We start from the raw sequence: 17,243 nt of genomic DNA, 5'->3' as shown, positions 1-17,243 counted from the left end.
GTTAATAAGAGAACTTGATGGAAGTTTCATATTAATTCACTTAAGTTAATAAGTGAATTAATAAGACTCCACAGTGGAGGCAATTTCCCCTTTTAAAAAACAGTATCTCTTGAATATGTACAGGATATCCTTTTCAAAAGAAAAAAATGTATATAGGGGAAACAATTTTCACTCATTTTCTAGACAATCAGTACTTTTCCAGGGATAATCTATGGCTATACAAGAATAATAATTCCTTTTCAATATATTTTCCAAGCAACTAAAAATTTCAGTGTTTGTAATTGTAATAAGAAGAGTGCTGATCTAGCCTGAAATGAAAAGTTTTACCTTAGATATATGTTTCATAAATAGTTTTTATGAAGTCAGTGAATATGCTTACAAAAGGATTACCAAGGCCCTATAACACATGAGTTTGGGGGCACAGGGAGATCAAGATTTAGAATAAAGTTAGGTGAGATCTAGGGCCAAAGGATAGCAGGAGGATGTGTGTGTGTGTGTGCGTGTGTGTGTGTGTTGGTTGGGGCAGGTGGGAGCCTTTGGAGATGGCTGCTAATGGGGTGCTGTGACCTCTAGGCCTTGGTAGGTCCTTGTGAAGACACACAGTTCTAAAAGGTTGGCACCCTTACAGATTTTTAAATATTTTTGTTATCCACAGGGGTGACCTTGGGTATCATTACAAAAATATAAAAATTTTACCCCTTGGCACGCAGGTTACCCTTCTTGTGGCGGCATGGCAAGGCTTGATTTACAAGAATTTCTTTTGGACTATCCCCAATTTTTTCCTTTAAAAATGGAAGCTCCTTCAGAGTGAGGAAGGAAGGAGGAAATCATCCCTTCTAACCTACTTTCTCTTCTTCATTCCAAGGACTCTAGAAAGGCACAGCAGGTTTGGTTTTGAAATCTGTGGAATTTTAGTGCTGTCCATTTTCCCAAGTGGATGCCTTTAGTGAAGGTAAAAGGAAAGACTGTTTGCTGTGTCAAGGGAAGTTTCATATGCAAATCCCAAGACTCAGATGTTATTTCAGAGGAGTTAATGTCCATAGTAAGGTAGAATTGGCCCGGGTTCATCTGCTTACAAGGGCAACTGTATGAGGCAAATAGGAGGGAATTGGCAGAACAGGAGGTGGAATCTTCCTTGGAGAAAGAGTAAAGAGAATTCTAGGTGGAAAGGGGATCAAGGTGTGGACCAAACACATATCTGTCTTCTTAATTCCTATATGAAATGTTGGAAAAGACTTTAGAAGAAACAGTAAATATGTCATAGCAGGAAAACAAAGAGCAGTCTTTGGGCCAAAATAGAGACTGTTAAAATAAAAACAAAAAAAACCAAACACCTTTAAGTTAGAAAACGACAGAAGTTAAGAAGTGGAAAGTTGCCTAGGATATGCTTTTATTGCGGCCTCTCTAATAAACCCATCCCCACTCCATCTTCATGTCCTTGCTTCTCCTAAGCAGCATGGTGGCAGCCATGGCATTCATCAGGCTAAAGTGCTCATTTTTGGCACTTGGGCTAGAGATGGCAGTGAAGCAGCATTGTTTGTCTGGGGAAATGCCAGAAGTTTGTTGTCTCACACTATGGAAATTGAAGATGTGGACGCAAAAGGAGTGGGTTTAAGAGCGGAAGTTTAATAGGCAAAAGAATGAAAAGTTTCCTTGTGCATTGGAAGGGTGTCTGAGCAGGTTTCCGGATTTGGGGAGAATTGCGGTTGGTTTTATAGATGAGCTTGAGGAGGCAGTGTCTGATTTTCATAGGGCTTAGAGGATTGGTTGTGCCAGGTGTGCCATTTAGGTGATGCCTGAAGAGGCTGGCCATTCCACCCTAAACTTTTATTATGCAGATGGGGTCTCTACCTGGCAGGTGCCATGTCGCCTGCACAGGTGAAGACAAAGAAAAGAAAAGAGGAGGCCAGGTGCGGTAGCTCACGCCTGTAACACTCGCACTTTCAGAGGCTGAGGAGGGTGGATCACGAGGTCAGAAGTTCAAGACAAGCCTGGCCAAGTTGGTGAAACCCCATCCTACTAAAAAAACATGAAACAAATTAGCCAGGCATGGTGGTGGGTGCCTGTAATCCCAGCTACTCAGGAGGCTGAGGCATAGAATTGCTTGAACCTGGGAGGCAGAGTCTGCAGTGAGCCAGGATCGTGCCACTGCACTCCAACCTGGGTGACACAGCGAGACTCTTTCAAAAAAAAAAAAAAAAAGAGGAAACCTCCATGTTGAATATTCCTGGCTTGCAGGTATCCCTCTTCTATTGGCATAGGTGCCAGCATTTACCTATGCAAGCTTTTGGCTTGCTTATCTATGCTTGAGGCTTGATTTTTCAGGCTGATTTTGGTTAGAAAGTAAATTATATGGGGTCTTTTTTTTATTAAAAGAAAAACCTTACTGAAAACTCCCTTACCCACATTAACTGCCTAAATAATTTCTTTTTAGCTTCTATATCAGCAGTGCTGGCCCCTGATAGATGAAGATCATGAGGGGGACCAGGAACCTCTAGACTTAGAGACAAGATGCCAGCACTCTGAGATAGCAGCCACCAACAAGCTGAGAAAAGAGGAATGAGAATGAAACCTACCTCACCAGATCTTTGTCATATCCCTTCCCAGGTTCCAGAAAAGTGAGAAATCAATTTCTGTTGTGTAAGCCACTCAGTCTATGAAATTTTGTTATGACGGCCAGATTAATGCATGCTTCTTGGACTTTGTTTTTAACTCAATATGAAAAACATATATTTTAATAAGAAAATTACCCCATTCATCTGTATTGTGTTTACTGATAATTTTGGACTTACTTGTGCCCTATTTAAGAAATCCTCCTTCCTCTTTCCTACGCTTTCTTGTTGTTTGTCTAATCCAAGTGCATGATAAGGTTTGGGAATCACTATGGTAACAGGGCCATGAAGGGCTACATAAGGGAAGCTGGCTTGCATTCAGGGAAGGGACAGAGGAGGGAAGCTGCCAGCTCAACAGTGCTAAGATGACCCAAGTCCCACACCCTGGATGAACATCCTCTTCTGGATACAGGACCTGCCTGAGGCACCATTTTGAAATAGGCAAATTTTATTCGCTTTGTCTTCTTTTGTCATCTGTATTAGCTTTTGCATCTTGAGTGAAAAATATAGCTGTTTTCACATTACCCCAAGTTCCCGATTTATTTTTTATGTAAGAATTTTCCACCCTTTGAAATTCCAAATGACATGTTTCTTCTCTTTCTCAGACCATGCTTTCATTTCAGTCAATGTAAGAAATCAGCCAGGTCTTAGTTTAGAAATCTGATTTGATCAATTCATACTAAGATGTAACAGATCTACCATGGCCTTCTAAGATGAATTGGAGTTTTTTTTAAAAGCTCCATGGCGTACACAATTCCTTAATTGCTGGAATTGCACACTTTAAAATCACATCAAACATAAACATTCAATTTTGTGGAGGCTTACTTTTTATGGAGAGATGAGGATAGGTGTTGGTTAATACTGGTAGACTTTACTCCCAAAGCCAATTCCATTAAGATTTCCTTTGCTTTTTTAAATCTAGCTATCAGAAAGAATGAAAATACCTTTTTTTTCTTTTTTTTTTTTTTTGCTATAGCTGCAATGTTCACAGTAATCCAAGTTCCAATGGCAGGGTGATAGAGCAGAGCCAAAGGAGGCCATATTTTGTTTGTGAAGTGTCATTCTTTTTTAAGATCAGGGATTCAGAATTGTAATATAAGTATTTAATTAGAAAGTTCTTATGATAGTACTTGGCACGTGTCCTTTCCATCATCTGGATTTTCTGCTTTTTTTATCTGGCTCACTCCTACTCACTCTCCAGTCCTCACCTTAGTGGTCACTTCTCCCAGGAATGCCCCTGACCCCTTAAGATAGCACTGCTGCAAACACCAAATGCTGAACTTATAACTATACTTGCAGGCAACAGCTTGCCCTGTGCTGTGCTTCACTAATGATGAGGAAGTAAGAAAGAGTAGGAGAAAGGAGGCACAACAAGTGTCATTTCCATAGCAGAGGCCCCAAGGCTAGCCCACTTGATCCTCTGGAGATTCTTTTCTGCATAACAATGATGAAAGGTAGCCTAGGAAAGCCATTTGTCTTAGGCTTTACCTTTGGTACCTAGCTAGTCACTAAAATAAGAGGCCGATTCTATTTATGAGCCATTGCCTCATAAATCCATAAATAGGGGTATTTATTTAAAGTATCCATATAGATTAGGTGTACTTTATTGACAATTTTATTAAAGTCCTTCATTAAAGTCATCTTCCAGATAGTAGAATCTATCATCCAAGTTTCATAAAGATTTCTGATTCCCAGAGGTAAGAACTGAGCCCGGCTTTCTAGTTACATGTTTACTGGTAACCCCTTCCTTCCCTACAACACTTATGCATATTTAAAGACTATATCCCCCGCTCCCCACCTCTAGCCTGGATTGTAAGTTCCTCAATGGCACAGCTGTGTTTTTTAACATCAAGTCTCCATGTGAGAATAGTTCCTGGCATATGATAAATGCTCAATCAACATTTGTAAGTGAAGAAAGCTATTCAGTGGTGTCTGCTTTAATATTAAGAGATGGCTTGCCCAAGATTGCAAGGCACCTTCACTGTCTAAAATGGAACTAGATTCTGTGGGTAGCAAGTCCATTGGTGCCACTCACAGGTGGCCACAAAGGAACCGACCTTCCCCAGAATTGTGTGGGTGCCTTTATTTACCTCCAGCACAGAGAGGTAAAATGGAATATTCTTCTGACACAGATATTTCGTGAATCTCATGTTCACCCATGTTATGTTGCTTCTCCTTCGGTATTTTTTCATGCTGTAGGCCATTCCTACTTCACAAGAAGGGTCCATGGTTATCCTTGAGGCCAGGGACCCCTGTGGACCCAGGATACAGGCGGCTGGCATGGCTCCTATGCAGCGCTTGATGTAAGGAAGGCTCCTCTCACTCTTCCCTCGCCTTCAGTTGTCATTTACCAGCCCAAAATAAGAGACACCCAGCTGGGCATATTTAAAGTTGAACAACAAAAAGAAGAAAACAAAAAGAAGAGATCCCAGGCACTCGTCTTGTTTAAAGACCTACCATTGCAAAGTTGCGTATTTTGACCATGGACAACCTTTATTCATCCCAAGAAAGGAATTCATCCTCTCTTTATTCCAAAACTGATTAATGTGAATTACAAAAAGGTACAAGGAATAGCAATTATAAATGATCAGCACATGTTTTTGTACCTCTCAAATTCATCGTCTGGGTGGCCTATCTCATCCCTACTTCCAAGCTTGCTTTTATTGGAGGCATTGAGCTTCAGGATATCTTACATAATGCAGAGGAATGCTCTTGAATGCTCTGCCTTCACTGACTTTGCAAATGCAGCTGCTCTTATCCCCTCACCTAAACTTTCTTGAAGACTTGGGAAGAAAGGCAAGAAAGCAATATTGTCAGACGTGATGTTCTCGACTTACACTGCTCCCACCTGATTAATCATCAAAGCTTAGTAATTCTCAGACTTGAGTTTGCACCACAGTCAGATGGAGTCCTTGTCACACCACAGATTGTTCTACCTCTCCCATCCTCCAGAGTTTCTGTGAATTTACATCCCTAATGTAATGGTATTGCTAATGGTATTAGTTGAATGCTAATTCAACTAATGAATGAATGAATGGATGCTAATGGTATTAGCTGAAGACTCAATTTGAGAAGCACTACTGCTAGCCCATTTCTTCAGACTCCTCCGAGGGAGTATCTGTTTCCAGTTTATGATTTCACAATTTTTCAAAACTTCTTGTGATTTTTGAGGCGCTTTGGAGGATATACGATATACGTTTGTGTATGAATCCATGTTGTCAGTCATATCCTGTGTAGGATGGTGAAAGATCAGATCATTCCCTTGAACTTTTTCTTCACCTCCCACTGACTGCAATTATCAGAAAAATGAAAATTCAAAAGAAAATTTTAACAGTGGCCTACAATGGCTGCAGTTGGGTACATGGATAATAAAACCTAGGCCTATAAGCTACTGCTGACCACTTGCCTGTGTAACTGGAGTTTGTTAAATGTTTCACTGACAGGTACTGGTTATAAACCTGCTTATTAGATACCGAACAAAGACAGGATGAAATTAGTCACCCTCCACCAGGCCTTAAGATGCCTCACCTTTCTTTCTACCCACTCAACTGCACATTTACCTTATTTTATATATAGCATCACCAAGCACCCAGCAGAAGCAAAAGATTGCAACAATTGCTTCTCTCCCTGCTTCTCTCACATCCTGTGCCACATGTATCCCCCTGTTATATATACTGTGCCCCACGTAACCTCCTGTGGGACACATTCTAGGTTGTACTGAGTCTGTGTTGCTAGGATTAAATTTTTAAACTTGGCTCAAAATAAATTTAACTGTGGTTTCTCTAATTTTTAGTGCCTACTGTTTCACCAGACACCTAGAATCTGTAGTGTCCTAGAGGGTGGAGGGAAAGGGGCTGGGTTAGAAAACTACCTATTGGGTACTACACTCGCTACCAGGGTGATGGGATCTGTCCATCCAGGGCTTGGGCAAGATACGTTAGTGAATACAACCATTAATGAGACATTGCCTTTTCCCAAGGCTACAGGATATCAGCCTACTCGAATAGTGACAATGTCTTTACAGCCAGAAGCCCACAAAATAGAATGAAGTAACTAAATTTTGGTAGCATTCTAGGTAATTTATGTAGTGTTAGACTCATGGGTTTGAAAGAAAGAGACTTGTGGTCCCATTCTGGTAAGCCACAAACTTCATGGCAAGATCAGTATGTGTTTCTCAGGGGAAATATAAACAATAAGTGTGAGAGTTTTAGCAGTGAATGTATTAATATTATGTTGGAAATTGTGTTGTTAAAGAGTAGAAGAAAAAATAGCGTAACTAATTTTAAAGAAACCTTCAAGAATTTGAGGGTGCTTTTATAAATGCAAGTTCCTAAATATGGCCAAAACCAAAATCTCAGTGAATTTAAAAGAGTAGATGTTTTAAAAGACTCAATTTTAAAAGAGTGACCAAAAATAGCCAAGTAAATATTCAAAGAATTATTAAAAGAATATCAAAGTAAACTAGTAAAAAACAAAAGGAGCTACTTATAAAAATGAAAGCTATAAATAATGAAATGGAGAACAAGACATAGTGCAAAGGATATATAAAGCCAAAAGTTCATTTTTAAATGGCAAAAGAGAGAGAGAGAAGACGAGAGAGAGGGACATACTTCTGGTAAGTCATTTTAAGGAAATACAAGACAAAGAGGAAAAAGCAAAAATAAAAAAGTAAGCACAGAGTATGAGAAATGAGAAAGGAAACAGAGAAAAGAAAAAAGAATTATAATAGAAGATTATATATTACTCCAAGACAACATATTTACTGATAAAAGAAATGGATGTTATCCCTCAAGAATAAACTATCAAAATTGACTTTCAAAAAAACAGAAAACCTCAACAAACTAATAGAAAATATTGGAAATTAAATTAAACATCTACCATTTAAAAAGTGGACAAGTATTATGGCCTCCTGCTCCATCCATATTGCTACAAAGAACAATATTTTATTCTTTTCTATTGCTGCGTGGTATTCCATAGGAATATATGTACCAAGTATTTTTTTAATCCAGTCTACCATTGATGCGCACCTGGGTTGATTTCATTTCTTTCCTATTGTGAACAGTGCAGCAATGATCATACAAAAGGATGTGTCATTTTGGTAGAATGATTCATTTTCTTTTGGCTGTTTACCTAGTAATGGCATTGCTGGATCGAATGGTAACTCTGTTTTAAGTTCTCTAAGAAATTTCCAGACTACTTTCCACAGTGCAATAATCCTAAGCAAATTAATGCTGGAACAGAAAACTAAATATCACATGTTCTCACTCATAACTGGGAACTAAGCTTTGACCATACATGGACATAAATGTGGGAACAATAAACACTGTGGACTACTAGAGGGTGGAGGGAAAGGGGCTGGGTTAGAAAACTACCTATTGGGTATATGCTCACTACCAGGGTGATGAGATCTGTCTGTACTCCAAGACTCAGCATCATGTAATATTCCCATGTAACAAATCTGCATATGTAACCCCTGTATCTAAAAGGAAAGTTGAAATTAAAAAATAAAAAGTAGCCAAAATCAGATTTTTTTATATTTAAATTCTATGTAAGCCAAAAACAAACACATAATTTTAATAGTAGACTTTGGTAACAGATGAAAAGCTCCTAATGCCAAATCTGGTAAGGAAATAACAAAAAGAGAGTTATTGCCCATATTCCCTTATGAATACAGATACAAAAATTCTGAATAAAATATTCAGTAGTATATCAAAAGAATGTGAACATGAACAGTTTGTTTTAGAAAGGCTAGAATGGCTTTGCTCAGAAGATCTTTTAGTGTAATAAATTAAAGGAGGAAAAATTTCATGAGTATAGAAATTGCCACAAAAAAGACAAAAATGAAGTAAGATAAAATTTACCCTCCATTCTAAATATAAGTTCTATGAATGTAGGAACAAGAGGAAAATGCTCTAAACCTGTAAAGACAGAATCAAAAGTAATTCAGATGTAAGTTGTTATAGCTATTTCATTAAAATCAGGAATGAGACAAGAATAGAACTATTATTTTTGTTAGTTGGTATTGTTTTCTTAGGTTGTACATTATGCAATAAGGCAAGAAACTAAAAACCCATATAAATATTGGCAAAGAAGCAGCAAATTACTTTGTTTGTAGAGTACAGTATTACACGTTTAGAAGATCCAAGAGACTTTGAAAAAACACAAAAACAAATAACACCCCCCCACACACACAAAAAACAGGTTTTAAAGAACAGAGTGACATATTTGGAAATCAAGAATACAAATAAAAAGCAATAACAAAATAATAATGCTCAGAAACAGAAATGGAAAAATAATTTCATATTCTTCACAAATAGTATAAAATACTTAAGGGTAAACTTAATGGAAAATCACATAGTTTGCCATAGGAAAACAACAAAATTTTGCCAGATGGCATAGAACAAAAACTGAAAAAAGTGAGAAAAGAGCATATTTCTAGATGAAAAGGTTTAGTATCACAAAAATATTAATCCTTCCATAATTGTCTAAAAAAGCTCCTCCAACAGCAATCACAATTGCAATAGTTAGTTGGGGTAGTTGGTGGGGAACTGGAAAAATTAGTTGATGTTCATATAGTTCTTAAATTTATAAGAAAAAGGAAAGTAAGAAAAAGTTTCTTAGGTTGTACATTATGCAACATACATACATTGCATAATGTACAATGGTGAACCCTTCCCTTGGTGAAGGATGATTTGCTTTATTAGATATTAAAATTTATCACAAAAAATGAAATAACATGAGAAAAGACTAGAAACAAATACAGAAATAGATACAAAAATATATAAACATGTTATATGACAAAATAGAGATTTATGTTTCAGTAGTGGAATCACTTAACAAATAGTACTAATGTAATTAGCCAGCCATAAGGAAGAAAAATATAAAAGAATTAATTCATGCTATTCAAAAATATATTCCAAGTAGAATGAATATAGATTCATCAAAAGTAAAAATTAACTCACTGTAAGATTACATAAGAAAACACTTGTATAATCTTGGAGTAGGAAAAATCTTCCTAATTATTAATAAAAAAACAAAAACTCAGAGGTCACAGTGAAAAAGATAATATATTTGATTACATGAAAATTAAAAATTTCTTCATGTCAAAATCTCCATCAATAAAGTAGAAAATAATTCTAAATTGGGCAACAAATTTGTAGCATACACCTTGTGTTAGTATCCCTAGTATCCAAAACACTTACAGAATTTTAAGAATGACACAAAACCCCAGTGTAAAAATGGTCAAACAATACAAACAGTTCAGAAGCAAACCCCAAATGACTGATAAACATATGAAAATATAATATGTTGAGTATCAATAGTCAGGGAAGTGCAAATTAAATCTACAATAAGATGCCATCTTTCACCCACCAGTTTGGCCTAAATTGAAAAGGGATAACATTCAGTGCTGGTGAGAATGTGGGGAAACAATTCTTCCACACATTGCTAATGGAAATAAAACTGTGGAATCCTTTGAGAAGATAATCTGGCAGTGCCTACTTAGGATAAGATAAACTCTGACTTGGAGAAATCCCTTTTGGAAATCAATTGTATTGAGAAAAGTTTCCAGGATGTAAAGACATGTATACAAGGATGTTTATTGAAGCATTGTTTGTAGTGGCAAAGAAGTATGAACAATTTGAACCCAACAGCAACAGAATGACTGCCTAAATAGTATTGCATTGACTCTATGGAATGCCACAGTTATTAAAATGAATATGTTAGTGCTGCATTGATTCACCCAAAGGGATGTCCATATGTGAAAGGCAAATTAGAAAGTGATGACAGAAGAGATCATCAGTGATTATCCCTTTGTGTGTTAATATGGACAAGGACACTGATTACCCCAAGGGGTAGAAAAGGAGGAGAGGAGAGGAGGGGGAGGAGAGAGGTTATTAACTTCTTAAAATCATGTTGGATTTTTCCACTTGTATAATCAGCATATATTATCTTTGGGATTAAAAACCAACTAAGAAAAAATTACTTTTTTTCTGGACAAATTCTCCTGCATGCCACCCTAAAAAGTTTTACTCAAAATCGAATTGACTTTCAATACTGAAAGAAACGTGGTATACTATGGAATCAGACTAGGTGAATGTATTTCCAAGTAAATTGCAGCATATTTCGTTATTTCCATTTCTTTGGTCATATATGTGTGGCATTCAACTTTTGTATTTTCATATTTTTGTTCATTGACTGGCTTTATAAAAACTAGCCTTGTTCAAAGCAATGCATATATGAAGTTATGGTTTGATGCTATAGTTAACATTGCTAAAATACACATAATAACTACAAAGTTACTGAAATAAAAAGAACTATTTGACCTCCTACAATTATTTAGAATATCACGCTTTGAAGAAATTGGACCATGGATTAAATAAACGGAGCTTTAACCTTTGATTCCAAATTGTCAGGAAGCCAGGAGATGAAAAGAACATCCCTAGGGAAGGTGTTAGGCTCAGCCTGGTTCCCACCCCCTTTACCCCTTTGTACTCAAGCTAGGGTCATTTTATCACTTTCTGCATCCCAATCCTGACCCAGTGTGCAAACTAGTCTTGACCTGGGGTGGCTTATTATTATTTGGAGGCTCAGTGTCTATACCCACGTGAAGCTGGGCTGGCCATGAGGTTTCAGTTCACCAACTAGATATGCATAAAACACACACAAAAAGGGGGAGTCTTTAGGGCAAAAATATAGACCCAGGTTTGTATTACTATTTCAGCTTAATCGTGTATTCCTTGTGTGTCCTCAGGCAATAATAGCCAATCCTGGTAGATACTATTTAAAATTATGTGCTATGTACTAAATGTTTGACTTACAGTATCTCATTTAAACCTTGTGTAATCCTCTGAAGAAGGCCCTCTTATTTTTTCCATTTTGACAGATGATGAAACTGAGAAGGGCCTATGGTTATATAGGTAGTAAAACTGGCAGAGTCCACTGAACTTGAATTCAGATTGGACAATGCTTTAACATCTGGTGTCCAGCAGATACATGACTTAATATTTCTCAGTGTCATTTCCTCATCTCTAAATTGGAGATATGAATGGCCACTTAATAAGATTGTTCTGTTGATGACATCCACTAACAAAAGATGTGCTTCCATATAGTTGACACACAGTAATTATGAGTCCTTGAGTCCCTTCCCTGATTCCTGAGAAATAACATTTTTTTTTAAGACAGGATCCCACTCTGTTGCCCAGGCTTCAGTACAGTGGTGTGATCTTGGCTCACTGCAACCTCGACCTTCTGGGGTTCAAGCCATCCTCCCAACTCAGCCTCCTGAGTAGCTAGGAGTATAAACATGCACCACCATGTCCTGCTAATTTTGTTTATTTTCTGTAGAGACGAGGTCTCACTATGTTGCACAGGCTGGTCTCAAACTCCTGGACTCAAGTGATCCTCCTGCTTTGGCCTCCCAAAGTGCTGGGATTACAGGTAGAAGACACCATGCTTGGCCCTGAGAGGTAATTTTACTGGTGGACTTCTGCCTTGATTTTTGTTTCTAAGCCACTGTTCTGATATCTCAGACACCCAACTGTCCCTGTAAATTGGCCTCCCTTCAGCCCCTGCGGGTGACCCCTGCCACTTCAAAAGGCCCTTAATCTGTGAGTGTCAGCCTTGTCCTTTTCCTCCCCTTCCTCCTCCACCTCCTTTCCCAGAAGAGTCCTATGCTTTACACAAAGGGTGGGAACACGTGGCAATCTTGCAAGGTGCCAAGTACTTAAGGAGTCTTTTAAAATACTCACATTTCCTTTCACCCTATAAAAGCAGCCCTGGTGTCTGAACTGGTCAGTTCCTCAGGCCCTTTGGGCCTGCCTGGCTCCACTAGTCCCTGTTTGTGTGCCTACGTGTTTTTGTGATTGGATAATAACTATCTGATACTTGGGCCAGGAGTCCACCAGCGCCTCCATGTTGAAGGGGTTCCCATGATTGATGTGATACACACAGCCATACACATGAAGGAGAGATGGAAAGGACTAGGAGAGGTTGAGATCCCTAGAGATGGGGAACTGGGTGTGAAGAGGAAGAGAAAAACAGAGGTCAAAAGACAGTACTGGGACCAAGTCAGTGATGGTGAGATGAGCAGCATCTCCAGGACCATACTGATAGACATGAAGTTACCACCAAGCAGGCAGAACTCACAGGTAGGTGTCCTTGTGATACCAAAGAGCTACTGTGCACTAGCTTGGCACTTGTCAGTGCTCTTAGCACTTACATTGTATGGATTTATTCAGTGTCCACAACAATTTTAAGAGGTAGGTGCTACTATTATTCCCATTTCGTTGATGAAAAGACCAAAGGTAAAGGCACAGAAAGGTAAAGAAACATGCACAAAGCCATCTGACTCTCCCACTGCCCCCTCACCTTCAGGGACTCAGGAATGCTCACAGCCAGGGATTCGTACAGGGCCAGCAGCATCTGGGAATTATTCAGCAGGATCATTTTGTGGGATGCTTCATTCCTTGAGCCCTTCAAGAAGAAACTCTGAAAAGGTAATTAAGTGAAGGAAAAATGTTAAGGGAACAAATGAATTTAAAATGCACTTTACACATCTCCATTCAAGTAACACTCATGATGTAGGCACTGTCAGTATCACCCTCATTCTAAATATACCAAAGCTCAGAGAGATAAAGTAAATTTCTCAAGTTCTTACAGAGATAAATGTCAGAGTTAGATTTTGAAACCATATACGAATGGCTCCAAACCCCACACTCTTCCTCCCTGGTGGAATGAATTGAAAGTGAATATTAAGAGTTCTGTGAGGTTCCCAAATACCTGTAGCAGAACACTCCACCACCATCATCATAACTTTTTCCCTGTATTTTGGTGATCAGATGCCTGAGAAGTATTCTTTCATCTGGAATAGAAAATATCAGCCCTCGCATCCCTTGTAAGTTGGATTCCTAGGTATTTTATTCTCTTTGAAGAAATTGTGAATGGGAGTTCACTCATGATTTGGCTCTCTGTTTGTCTATTATTGGTGTATACGAATGCTTGTGATTTTTGCACATTGATTTTTTATCCTGAGACTTTGCTGAAGTTGCTTATCAGCTTAAGAAGATTTTTCACTGAGACAATGGGGTTTTCTAAATATACAATCCTATCCTCTGCAAACAGGGACAATTTGACTTCCTCTTTTCCTAATTGAATACCCTTTATTTCTTTCTCCTGCCTGGCTGTCCTGGCCAGAACTTCCAATACTATTTGAATAGGAGTGGTGAGAGAGGGCATCCCTGTCTTGTGCCTGTTTTCAAAGGGAATGCTTCCAGTTTTTGCCTATTCAGTATGATATTGGCTGTGGGTTTGTCATAAATAGCTTTTATTATTTTGAGATACGTCCCATCAATACCTAGTTTGTTGAGAGTTTTTAGCATGAAGGACTGTTGAATTTTGTCGAAGGCCTTTTCTGCATCTATTGAGATAATCATGTGGCTTTTGTCTTTGGTTCTGTTTATATGATGAATTACGTTTATTGATTTGTGTATGTTGTACCAGCCTTGCATCCCAGGGATGAAGCCCACTTGATCATGGTGGATAAGCTTTTTGATGTGCTGCTGGATTCAGTTTGCCAGTATTTTATTGAGGATTTTTGCATCGATGTTCATCAGGTATTTTGGTCTAAAATTATCTTTCTTTGTTGTGTCTCTGCCGGGCTTTGGTATCAGGATGATGATGACCTCATAAAATGAGTTAGAGAAGATTCCCTCTTTTTCTATTGATTGGAATAGTTTCAGAAGGAATGGTACCAGCTCCTCTTTGTACCTCTGATAGAATTCAGCTGTGAATCTGTCTGGTCCTGGACTTTTTTTGGTTGGTAGGCTATTAATAATTTTCTCAATTTCAGAACCTGTTATTGGTCTACTCAGGGGTTCAACTTCTTCCTGGTTTAGTATTGGGAGGGTGTATGTGTCCAGGAATTTATCGATTTCTTCTAGATTTTCAGGTTATTTGTGTAGAGGTTTTTGTAGTATTTTCTGATGGTAATTTGTATTTCTGTGGGATTGGTGGTGATATCCCGTTTATCATTTTTTATTGCATCTATTTGATTCTTCTCTCTTTTCTTCTATATTAGTCTTGCTATCGGTCTATCAATTTTGTTGATCTTTTCAAAAAACCAGCTCCTGGATTCATTGATTTTTTTGAAGGAGAACTACAAACCACTGCTCAAAGAAATAAAAGAGGATGCAAACTAATGGAAGCACATTCCATGTTCATGGATAGAAATAATTGACATTGTGAAAATGTCCATATTGCCCAAGGTAATGTATAGATTCAATGCCATCCCCACAAAGCTATCAATGACTTTCTTCACAGAATTGGAAAAAAGTACTTTAAAGTTCATATGGAATCAAAAAATAGCCCTCATTTTCAAGACAGTCCTAAGCAAAAAGAACAAAGCTGGAGGCATCACACTACCTGACTTCATACTATACTACAAGGCTACAGTAACCAAAACAGCATGGCACCAAAATGGAGATATAGATCAATGGAACAGAACAGAGCCCTCAGAAATAATACCACACATCTACCACCATCTGATCTTTGACAAACCTGACAAAAACAAGAAATGGGGAAAGGATTCCCTATTTAATAAATGGTGCTGGGAAAACTGGCTAGCCATATGTAGAAAGCTGAAACTGGATCCCTTCCTTACACTTTATACAAAAATTAATTCAAGATGGATCAAATACTTAAATGTTGGACCTAAAACCATAAAAACCATAGAAGAAAACCTAGGCAATACCATTCAGGACATCAGCATGGGCAAGGACTTCATGACTAAAACCCCAAAAACAATGGCAACAAAAGCCAGAATAGACAAATGGGTTCTAATTAAACTAAAGAGCTTCTGCTCAGCAAAAGAAACTACCATCAGAGTGAACAGGCAACCTACAGAATGGAAGAAAATTTTTGCAATCTACTCATCTGACAAAGGGCTAATATCCAGAATCTACAAAGAACTCAGGCAAATTTGTAAGAAAAAAAATCAAACAACCCCATCAAAAAGTGGGTGAAGGATATGAACAGACACTTATAAAAAGAAGACATTTATGCAGCCAACAGACACGTGAAAAAATGCTCATCATCTCTGGTCATCAGAGAAATGCAAATCAAAACCACAATGAGATACCATCTCACACCAGTTAGAATGGTGATCATTAAAAAGTCAGGAAACAACAGGTGCTGGAGAGGATGTGGAGAAATAGGAATGCTTTTATACTGTTGGTGGGAGTGTAAAACAGTTCAGCCATTGTGGAAGACAGTGTGGCAATTCCTCAAGGATCTAGGACTAGAAATACCATTTGACTCAGTGATCCCATTACTGGGTATATACCCAAAGGATTATAAATCATGCTACTATAAAGACACATGCACACATATGTTTATTGCATCACTATTCACAATAGCAAAGACTTGGAATCAACCCAAATGTCCATGGACTGGATTAAGAAAATGTGGCACATATACACCATGGAATACTATGCAGCCATAAAAAAGGATGAGTTCATGTCCTTTGTAGGGACGTTGATGAAGCTGGAAACCATCATTCTGAGCAAACTATCACAAGGACAGAAAACCAAACACCACATGTTCTCACTCATAGGTGGGAATTGAACAATGAGAGCACTTGGGCACAGGGCGGGGAACATCACACACTGGGGCCTGTCATGGGGTGGAGGGAGGGGAGCGGGATGGCATTAAGAGAAATAACTATTGTAAATGATGAGTTAATGGGTGCAGCACACCAACATAGCACATGTATACATATGTAACAAACCTGCACATTGTGTACATGTTCCCTAGAACTTAAAGTATAATAATAAAAAAAAAAAATCAGCCTTCTAAAAACAGTTGTGACTGGAAAGCTTAGAAGAGGAGTTGGCACAGATTTTCTTTAGTTTCTTAGGGCCAAATATTTCAGACCTACGGCCATTTTGGAACTTGTCCCAGTTTCATTACAAAAATTAAAAAAAAAAAAACGAATAATTTTGACACATATCTGTAAACTCCCGTTGAAATAACATTCAGAATTCTTAGAAATGTGCCAATTATTTAACAATAACTTGGAGAAGGTTATCATCACAACTGATAGTCTCAAAGCTTAGGCTGGTTCCAAATTTCAGTTCTGTCTCCTACTTCTTTGTTAAGTTGTTTAATCAATCAGAACCTCAAAGTGTTTTCTGACCACTTTGGAACTGGAAATTAGAATGCATGTTTTCCAGAGAAATGAGATTACACAATGTAATACATATAAAATGCATACCTGGCGTGAAGTAAGAACAATATTTAACATATGTTAGTTTTTTAAATTGACTTCATAATAATCAACATGTCATATATAGATTTAACAATTAAATCCAATGATGTAAAAATAATTAAAAATGTGAAGAACTTACGACAAACTTAGTTAATGTAAGAGAGGGAACCCATGGATCAGATATTTGAAACAATCATTAGCAAATTAGTTAATACAGATGTTTGAAATTTTTTATCCTTGAAGGTTAAATAGTTAACTAATATGCGTTAAGTAATAGGCAAGGTGAAACATATTTTATCTTGTCTGGAGTCAAAGGCCTCAAAGTTAAACTATGTTCTGTAGCTGGATGAAGCAATGTTTAAACAAAG

The 17,243-nt window shown here is 37.8% G+C and overlaps 1 pseudogene; it reads right to left on the bottom strand.

Annotated features, from left to right (window-relative positions):
• Positions 1-4,211: 4,211 nt before the first annotated feature.
• Positions 4,212-13,058, bottom strand: LOC100594171 (annotated as a pseudogene).
• Positions 13,059-17,243: the final 4,185 nt, after the last annotated feature.

Source organism: Nomascus leucogenys, chromosome 4 (assembly GCF_006542625.1).
Source record: "Nomascus leucogenys isolate Asia chromosome 4, Asia_NLE_v1, whole genome shotgun sequence".
In the NCBI taxonomy this organism is placed as follows: Eukaryota; Metazoa; Chordata; class Mammalia; order Primates; family Hylobatidae; genus Nomascus; species Nomascus leucogenys.
This window is presented reverse-complemented; position numbering and strand designations above follow the sequence as displayed.